General features: G+C 38.8%; 1 pseudogene; it reads left to right on the top strand.

Moving 5' to 3' along the window:
• Positions 1-6,050: 6,050 nt before the first annotated feature.
• LOC147438863 (uncharacterized) lies at positions 6,051-9,239 on the top strand (annotated as a pseudogene).
• Positions 9,240-10,066: the final 827 nt, after the last annotated feature.

Here is a 10,066-nt window from a genome sequence, read left to right as displayed (position 1 = left end):
AAATTTCCAAAACCTTAGTAGGTTTTATAGGCAGATTATCCAAGCCAGACACGAACTACCTTCTTAATCAGACAAGAGAGAACTACAAACTAAATGCCATTAAAGGCCAGATTTCAGTTATGGACAGCACCTAATTCGAAATGAGAAGTCTAAAAAAAATTTCCACTTTCGGACCAGATCTTAATCCAAAAACACACACACACATATATATATATATATATATATATATATATATATATAAACCAGAGATATTTACCTACTTTTCAGATCTAAGCCTTTTCAAGCTATAATCCAAAATTTTATAAAAAACAGCCGCTGTCATTATGCAATGACTGATAGCCTTTTGTCAAAGTTTGTAATAAAACCAGACATCATACAATAGTTTTTTAGATAGCCCAGTCAATAGAGCAAGTCTAGACAATTTCTGAAATATAATCGAAGTAAACGTATCACGCCAAGAACATATTGCATACCAGTACGCCAAGTAAAGTTCACATAAATACGAGATATTATCTACGAAGCGAGTCAGACGCTGTCAAGTTTATTTGTTTTACTCAAGGAAAAAAAACAGTCCCAGCCAGAAGCAGTCATTTGATAAGCTGAATCAGAGATTCGTCAAGCAGACCTTCCTTTACATTAACCATCTTGTGAAGTATTATGGTAAAAACAAACGAGGGAGAAGAAACATAACCAAATTTCCAACAAATTAGGGTATGCGAAGTTATTTTCAGCTTTCCAAGCCTCATCCAATTAGGCAACAACTCGGAACAACGTTATCAGTTCAGCCAGAGTCTCTTTAGACTTTTCACGACATTAGGTATAAGCACCAAGGACACAGTCAGCCTGCGGTCAGTAAATGTACCCATCGTAAACCGAACCTCTAGTTTTACAACTTTATCAGGGAATCCGACAATCTCTGCACCCAGTTTTGAGCAATACATATTTTATATATATTTTTATAAAACCATCAGCCTAATTCAAATCCCTGCAGTAATCTGATTCATACTTACCTTCTTCAAGAAATCCGCATCCTCAGCCAGTCAGAGTAATACAAATAATGAGTTACAACAATTCCTAAAAAGTTTCATTTTGGCCTCCAGATTACAACTAGTAAGCAACAACCCCGGCAGAAAGTAATGTCAGCAGATATTTTCAAGTTTTAAATGCTTCAAATCAACAACCATATAATGCATAACATCAATATCTTCATCCCATTACATCCCACTAGGCTGCCATACAGTAAACTGCTTGGGTCACAGTCATCCAGTAACACTATGCCCCAGCCACAGTTTCAAAAATTCCATTCAGTGACCAGTCCGAACAATTCCTCAAGCACCAGATCAAGTTGAAAGAGCAGTTAAAATTTACCAATGTTAACTGATATTTCAATCATAATTTTGAAGCATTAATTCCCGTCAAGCAAACAGGAGGCATCCGATTAACAGTATCCCCCTTTTTTTTTAATATTAGAAATCAACAGAGATATAACCTGCAAATTATACCTTAGTAAGCAACAACCCTGGCAAAAAAGCCATGTCAGCAGACATTTTCAAGCTTTAAAAATTTCTTAGTTTAAAATGCTCTCAAATCAACAACCATTCAATGATATGTATCCCATCAACATCCTCATCATATTCCAACCCATTCGGCTGCCCTATAGTAAACTTCTAGAGTCATAATCATCCGGTAGCCAAATGCCCCAGCCATAATTTCCAAAATTCATCCGGTACCCAGTCCAAACACTTACTCAAGCACCAGATCCAAGAGCAGTTATATTTTACCAATGTTCACTAAAATATCATTCATAAATTTGAAGCATGACTTCCCGTTAAGCAAACATTCAGAATCCGATTACCAATATCTCCTCTTTTTTTTAATTTCAGAAACCAACAGAAATATAACCTGTAAGTTTGAAGCAGAAGCCTCCATGATAGCTTTATCACTTTTTTTTGGCATGATGAAGTCACACAGCAACGCAGAATTGAAAGCAACACAGAGGTCACAAATCACAGTGCTAAGTGAGCATAGACGCTCACCTGATGATCCATTTATAGACGAGCTTATGTCACGCTACTGACGGGTATGAATACTGCACGCTTCCCCATCGAGGCCGGCCTTCAAGTCCATTCACTCCGGGATCATACTCAGCATAAGATCTGGGAATGAGAAGCCAGAAGAGAGCTCATGAAACGTCTCAGCTCAGCAAAGCAAGGGAATTCCTTACAAGCGGCAGAACGCCAGTGCGCAATACACACAATAGGGTACTGCAGAGAATACGAAAACCTCATACGGTGAGAGTAATACAAGGAGTGTTTTCCCTTTATGAAAAAGGCGGTCCCACATTCACAGTAACACACTACAACAAATTATCAAATCAATTTATGTTTTAACTTGCAAGTGGCAATAGATAGCAAGGGTATGTAAGCCCATTTTTTAAAAAAACCGATATACGGTCTTTATACGAGCTACTTCTCTCAATCTTGGTTGGATACAAACCGCCAGTAATCCATAACATCTTATCCCTTCCAAGTCTAAGGTAAAAGCTCTGTAACTAGGACAGTTTTAGAGAAAGAAGCTAAAGCAAAACTAGACGAGACCTACAAAGTAAAGTGCTTTTTTTCTTGTTAAACACAACCATTGGGTTCAATCATCAATCAGTCTATATAAGACGAGCATCTCTTTAACAAACCAGTGTATAGCAATTGTTGAGAGTAGCTGATTGCGAGTTAAAAGTAAACATCTACCATTGTCATCAGGTGTATCCTACATATTTATCTGTTATGGCTCATACTGGGGAACAGGTTTTAGAAATATCTATTGCACATCTTCAGTAGTCAATTGAGTTTACTAAGCGAGCCACACTCCTCCGTTATGAACGGCTTTTATTTCCGCAGTTAGGCACATCTGTGACTCAGACGAAGTGGTGGACATATCAGAACCGAGTGACCAGGGTGACACTTTGGGGTAGAGAGCATTTTAGGAATAACATTCGTCTGGCGATGGTAACTGAAGCAATGGGTATAGGACCTCGATACTATTATGTAGAATACTCAATGAAGCGAGGTTTTTTAGAACGATTATATCTATTAGCGCAGTTTCTTCCATTTTGAAAGATTTTTTTGTGTCGCAGTTATGGCCAGCCCCTTAGAGGGTATTTCAATATCACACCACGAACCTTGGAGTATGGTGTACTCTTATCTACTCGAATCCTACCTTTGTCAGAACGTCCAAACACCTGTTTCTACTGTGACAGTTGTTTGTGTGATCATGTCATGGATGGTCTACTAGACATGTAAAAGTGAAGAGCAAGAAGGGGGGTTTTTATAAAAAAAAACCAAGTTTCTTTCAAACTAAATAAAGTGGTGACACTTGAGAAACGACTCGTGTATCAGCATGTGTGTGTGTGTGTGTGTGTGTGTGTGTGTGTGTGTGTGTGTGTGTGTGTGTGTGTGTGTGTGTGTGTGTGTGTGTGTGTGTGTGTGTGTCTGTGTGTGTGTGTGTGTGTGTGTGTGTGTGTGTGTGTGTGTGTGTGTGTGTGTGTGTGTGTGTGTGTGTGTGTGTGTGTGTGTGTGTGTGTAGTTAAGGCAGGCAAATGACGATAGCCACTAGTAGGCGAGAAAAAAAGGGGGATAGCTTAGGTGGGTGGTAGGCCAACAAGGGGCATGAGGAAGCAGGTCTTTTTTCTTCATGCCGGGCTGATTGCCATCCCAAGCAAGTGGGGAAGACTGCATGTAGTCAAAGATGGTGGCAAGTGGGGGTGTTGGGATTTGGTGCAATGGGTAGTAGGAGAGTGTGTGTGTGTGTGTGTGTGTGTGTATGTGTGCATGTTCGGGTCTATTGCCCAACACCATATGTAGTAGCATGTGAGTAGGGATAAAATTGGCAACCAATGAGAGGGCGATGACGTGAATGGGTATGTCTGTGTGTGATGGAGGGTATTCTCATGCAGAGAAATCAAAATAAAAGTAATGTGTTATGTGTGTGATGGAGGGTATTCACATGCAGAGCAATCAAAATAAAAGTAACCACTAAGTATGTGTTATGTGTGTGGCATTTCAAGTGGGCTTTGGTATAAAAATTGGTTTGAGTGAAAGCACCCATTGTGAAATGTTTTACCTTATCAAGGCCACCTTCAACTACTTATACATTAATTACAATAGCAACACGCTACAATCAATTATCATAGATGCATTTATCATCACACCAATTGGATCATGATCATGATCAATGGGATCATCACACCAATATGATGATGATCATGATCATAGATGCATTTATCATGACACCAATGGGATCATGATCATAGGCACACAAAGATCATACATTACAAGATTCAAAAATATTATGCATATTCAATCAATCTCCCATCGCTCTTTCTTTAATTGGAATGCATGCATGCTCAAAGTTGGTGCTTGATTCTATCTTGATAGTGCCATCATGATGGTGTTCATTTGCGCACACATGACACATGTACCAAAAGATTGGCACACACAATAGAGCATAAAAATGATGCCAAACATTTCATATTTATTGCCATATTCAATCGACATTAAAGTGAATCTCAATGTCAATACACAATAATTCCTTCATTGTAGCATCAATTAAGCATTCACAACTCAATTTCAATGTGATGCATAGTGAATAAATGCATCAGTTGGTCATACATTCCCCAATCAAATCCTAATGCAAGCTCAAAAAACAATTTGATATTAAAGGTGATTGTGGATCAAGCATTGCATACACACAATGTAGTGCATAAATTCTTCCCAATTGCAAAACCATACCCAAGTATCCATCATTGCAATTTTGATTACTCAAAAATCACCCAAACAAAACATCGCAATTTGAATTGCTCATCCTTATTCAAAATCCCTTAAGTTCATTTAGAATTGCATGATTACACACATGATTTGGCACACACATCAATGCATCTTTTCCATGCTCATTCAATTGTACAATCATTAGCATGGCAATGTACAAATTTTCTATAGTTGAGCACCAATTGAGTGATCTATCTCAATCATCAAACCAATCTTGTGGTGCACACATTAACTATTTGGCCAATTCTTCATCATAATTGGTAAAAATACCAATTATTTATTCACTCATTGGAGATCACATACCATTGATTAAGCATACACACCCAAAATTAGGCCAAAATTTTATCCAATAATTCCATGAATTTTTAATTGCATTTCTTCTATTCCATACTTGATCAAGCATATGAATGCATGCATGTTTAAACATGCATGCATCCTAATCAAACAATACACACACTCAAAAACTAATCACACAAGTTCAATTTTGACTCACTTAACAATGCAATTAAGCATATCCCTAATGTTTGATACACATTCAACAAATCCAGAGCATTTAAGTGTCCCAATTGACCATCAATCATGATTTCAAGTGGTCTTGAAGTGGGGATACACACTCAAGTTTTGCCCTAATTCTTGGCAAAGAGGTATAACCAATTATTGGAATTGCTTTGCATACACATAAATTAAGTGATTACACACTCAAATATGATCAATTCCTTCAATTTCTTGGCATGCCCACACTTAACATTAGGTTCACACACACTTGATTTTTAGCATTTTGTTTTCCTTTTTGTGCTAGAAAAAGCATTAATGTTTATGCACATACATGAATTCTTAACAAAAGTTAAGCATTATCTTGTTACTATTGAGATGTCAAGCTCTACATGTACAACTCATAGATGACAATCTCACCGATAGTCATCATCACTGGTGCGCCTTGGTGGATACACACATCTTCGCCAGTGATACTTCAGTTGTGCATTCCGGGCGCGCCTTGGTGGATTTTGGGCGCGTTTTGGCCCCCATTTTGGAGTTAGAGTGCGTTCGCATGCAAACACACTAAGTTTTGGGATTCTACATTTTGGTGGTGCAGAAAGCTCCGGGTTGGCTGCAGTGTTCACATATACTATTTGGTATTGTGAAACAGGTGTATGTACACATATTGTGGTTATAGGTGGTAACTGAATTTCTTTAGCAGGCTACTCAGAGACTTGGTGAAGGGTGGGAAACATGTCATCCAACAATGATGGACTTAACCAGATTGTCAGTGAGAAGCTGAACACGAATAACTTCCATGCTTGGAAGTTTAAAATGGCCAATTTCCTTATGGGTAAAGGTTATTGTGATTACATTGATGGAGAGCATGAGACATCACCAACATTACCAAAGGAGGTGCAAGTGCTGCGCAGATAAAGATGTTTTAAGATTGGAACCAAGGAGCTCGGAAGCTCATGTACGGGCTTTCTGTGAGTGTGCAAGACACAATGATTGGGCACATACAAGATGCTCAAACCCCTAAGGAGGCTTGGGACACCTTACTATCGTTGGATGTGACCAACACAAAAGCAAGGAAGCTGCAGTTGAAGACTGAGCTGAATATAATACAGAAGAAAAACCTATCTATCAATGACTTTTCATTGAAGATAAAGAACATATATGAGTCACTTGCATCAATTTGCGTTACAGTCAATGATGATGATAAAGTGGAAGTATGTCTACTGCGAGGTTTGGGTCCATAATACAAACAATTTAAGACTGGAATCCATCTTTGAGAGAACATTCCCTCATTTATAGATTTGGTGTCCTTACAGATTGTGCAAGAGAAGGAACTGAAGGAAGATTCCTCTACGCAAGGCAAAAATAATTCTGAATAGGTCCTCTTCAACAACAGAGGAAGAGGAAGAGGATGTGGTACAAGTCATGGAAGAGGTCGAGAAAGAGGCAACCACCAAGCACATCAACATAATTTCAATCAAAGATAGAACATAGGTGGTCGAGGAAATTTTTGAGGCAAGGGAAGTCCAAGAGGTTGTGGAAATGCGCAACGTAACAATGCAAGATAACATGGAAATGTAGTATGCTGGAATTGTGGGAGACATGGTCACTTTGAACGTGACTGTCCAAATAGGAGGTAGCAAAACAATTATGCCACCACTACCAGGAATGTAGATGAGCCTAAGAGGCTATTTGTGGTGCAGTCTGCAAATGTGACAAAATCCAGTGATAATACCTAGTATGTAGATTCTAGTGCATCAAATCACATGACCAGCCATGGTGAGTGGTTCAAGGAAATGCAGACTTTACAAAGTCATGGTTATGTTGAGACTGAGGATGATACTACACATCCCATTATGCATACAAAAAATGTACCATTGTCTATGACATTTAGTAAAGTAAAGTACCTCGCTAATGTACTGCACGTATCGAATATCACAAAGAATTTGGTGTCTATTGGGCAGATGATTGAGCAGGGCTTGCAAGTCACCTTTAACTTTGATGATGTCTTTGTTGAAGAGCATAAGACGAATGGAAGGTTAGTTGCGCAAGGAAATAAAGTGGGAAGAATGTTTACTTTGGATGTAAATGTGCCTGAGGTGAATGCTACCATGGTGCAGGAGTTGTTGCAGATATTGAGACATAGCACAAACGTATTAGTCATGTAAATTTGTAGAGGCTAAAAATGATGCAAACAAAAGAGATGGTTATAGGATTGCCAACGTTTAAAGTTGCTCGAATGCAAAAAGTTTGTGAAGCCTGTCAGTTTGGAAAGCAGGCAAAAGCTTCCCTTTCTCATGTAATAAGCATATAAGCAGGAATGCATTGGATTTAGTACATACAGATGTATGGGGTCCCGCAAAGACTGTAGCTATGGGTGGATGTAGGTAGTATGTGAGTTTCATTGATGACCATACAAGGAAGGTATGGGTCTATTTCATGAAGCAAAAAAGTGAGGTGTTTATGCACTTTCAAAATTTCAAGGTTATGGTTGAAAAATAGATCGGGAAACATGTAAAGTGCTAGAGGTCAGATGGAGGGGAAGAGTATTTCTCCAAAGAGTTCAATGGTTTTTTGAAAAAGCATGGAATTCAAAGGCAGTTTTCATGCAAGTATACTCCGCAAAATGGTGTTGCTGAGCAAAAAAATAGGCACATTACAGAAGTTGCCAGAGCGTTGATGAATGAGAAGAACATGCCTCATTGTTATTGGGTTGAGGTTGTTGCTACAGGTGTTTACATTATGAATAGGATTCCTATTGATGCAATACATGATATGACACCAGAATAGAAGTTATGCGTTGAAAAATCAAATGTATCAAATTTCAAAGTGTCTGGATGTATTGATTATGTGCATGTGCCGGATTAGCTAAGAAGTAAGCTTGACTAAAAGCAGAAAAATGTGTGTTCATTGGCTATTCCCTTGAGCAAAAAGGGTACAAATGTTACAATCCTGTCACAGGTAAAGTGAGGGTGAGCAAAGACATTGTTTTTTATGAAATGGCAAGTTGGTATACTAATGTGAAAGATGATTTTGGGACTGATGAAAGAGAGAATGTGGCTGCAAAAAATAAAAGTGTGCAGTCACACGTTTTGAGTGGGTCACGGTGAGAAGCCATGGAGTGGTAGGTTGCATGAAAGAGTGAGTCCTGCTAACTCTTCAAATGTATCAAGAAAAGGGAAGGAAAAGGTTGAGGATGCCCCTAATCTTTCAAATTTGAGTCCTCGTCATGATGATGGTGACAGCAATGGTTCTGAGCAAAGTTTAGATGAGGAGTTTGGTATACCCTCTGTGAAGACTCCGAGTGCAAGAAGGATGCAAGCAGGGAATAAGACACTTGGAAGTGATCCTAGACCATGCAAGTCTAAAAGAGTAAGAAATTATGTGCAAAGATTGATTTATGACAGTTATGTGGCTTGTCATTGTGTATACATGGCGAAGATTACAAAGGAGGTAGAACCCGCGTGTTTTGAGGATGCTATTAAAGATGAAAAATGGTGGTAAGCTATGGATGAGAAGATAGCTGCCCTTGATGCAAATGGAACATGGAAGTTGGTGCCATTACCAGAGGGAAAGAAGGCAAGTTGGATGTAAGTGGGTTTACAAGATAAAGCATGATGTTGATGGCAGTGTGAGCAGGTACAAGGGAAGTCTTGTGGCCAAAGATTATGCACAGACTTATGGGATTGATTATAAGGAGACATTCAGTCCCGTAGCCAAGATGGCTACCATTTGTGTGTTTATTGCAGTGGTTGCAGCTTTAAGATGGGTGTTGAAACAAATGGATGTAAATAATGCTTTTTTGAATGGAGACTTGGAGGAATTTGTGTATATGGAGCAGCTTCAAAGTTATGAGAATATGAGTTTACATGACCTTGTATGCAGGTTAAAGAAAGGATTGTACGGGTTGAAGCAAGCACCTAGAGCTCTTGGTATGAGAGGATTGTGGCATTCCTCATTTCTTTGGGTTTTAAAATGTCTTATGTAGATCATTCATTGTATGTGCGAAAGAATGAGGCAAAAATTGTGGTGATATGCATCTATGTGGATGATTTGATTGTTATAGGTGATAATGTGGCTGAAGTAGAGGGTGTACATGCTCTACTTATGTAGGAATTTGAGATGAAAGACTTGGGAGACTTGCAGTATTTCTTGGGCATTGAAATTGTTCGCACAGAATATGGTGTATGGCTATCACAAAGACAATATGCTTTGGACATGTTGAGAAAATATGGTATGGTTGATTGTAAGCCAATTGCGATGCCCTTAGATCAAAATTTGAAGTTGGAGAATGATGTTGAGGGGATGATGACCATACAATTGAGCTTCTACCAGGAAGCTCACCGCCTAATACCTCTTTATCGAGTTTCACAAGCTCAACAAGAGGAGATTATGAGGAAAGTGCATGAGTTAGTTGAAAAATGTATGGTTAGGCCTAGTTCTTCTCCATTCTGCTCGCCAGTTCTTTTAGTGCAAAAGAAAGATGGCACATATCGTATGTGTGTCGACTATAGAGCACTAAATAGGATCACTGTCAAGAATAGATTTCCCGTTCCATGGGTAGAAGATCTATTCGATAAGCTACAAGGGTCTACCTACTTCAGTAGAATTGACCTTAAAAGTGACTATCACCAACAAATAAGGATAGTTGATCTCAGGACATTGTGAAGACCGCATTTCACACCACATTTGGTCTTTACGAATATATTGTCATGCCTTTTGGCTTGACAAATGCTCCAGCTACCTTCAAC

The sequence above is a fragment of the Adiantum capillus-veneris genome, chromosome 16 (genome assembly GCF_014529385.1).
Source record: "Adiantum capillus-veneris isolate H3 chromosome 16, ASM1452938v2, whole genome shotgun sequence".
Taxonomy (NCBI): Eukaryota; Viridiplantae; Streptophyta; class Polypodiopsida; order Polypodiales; family Pteridaceae; genus Adiantum; species Adiantum capillus-veneris.
This window is presented reverse-complemented; position numbering and strand designations above follow the sequence as displayed.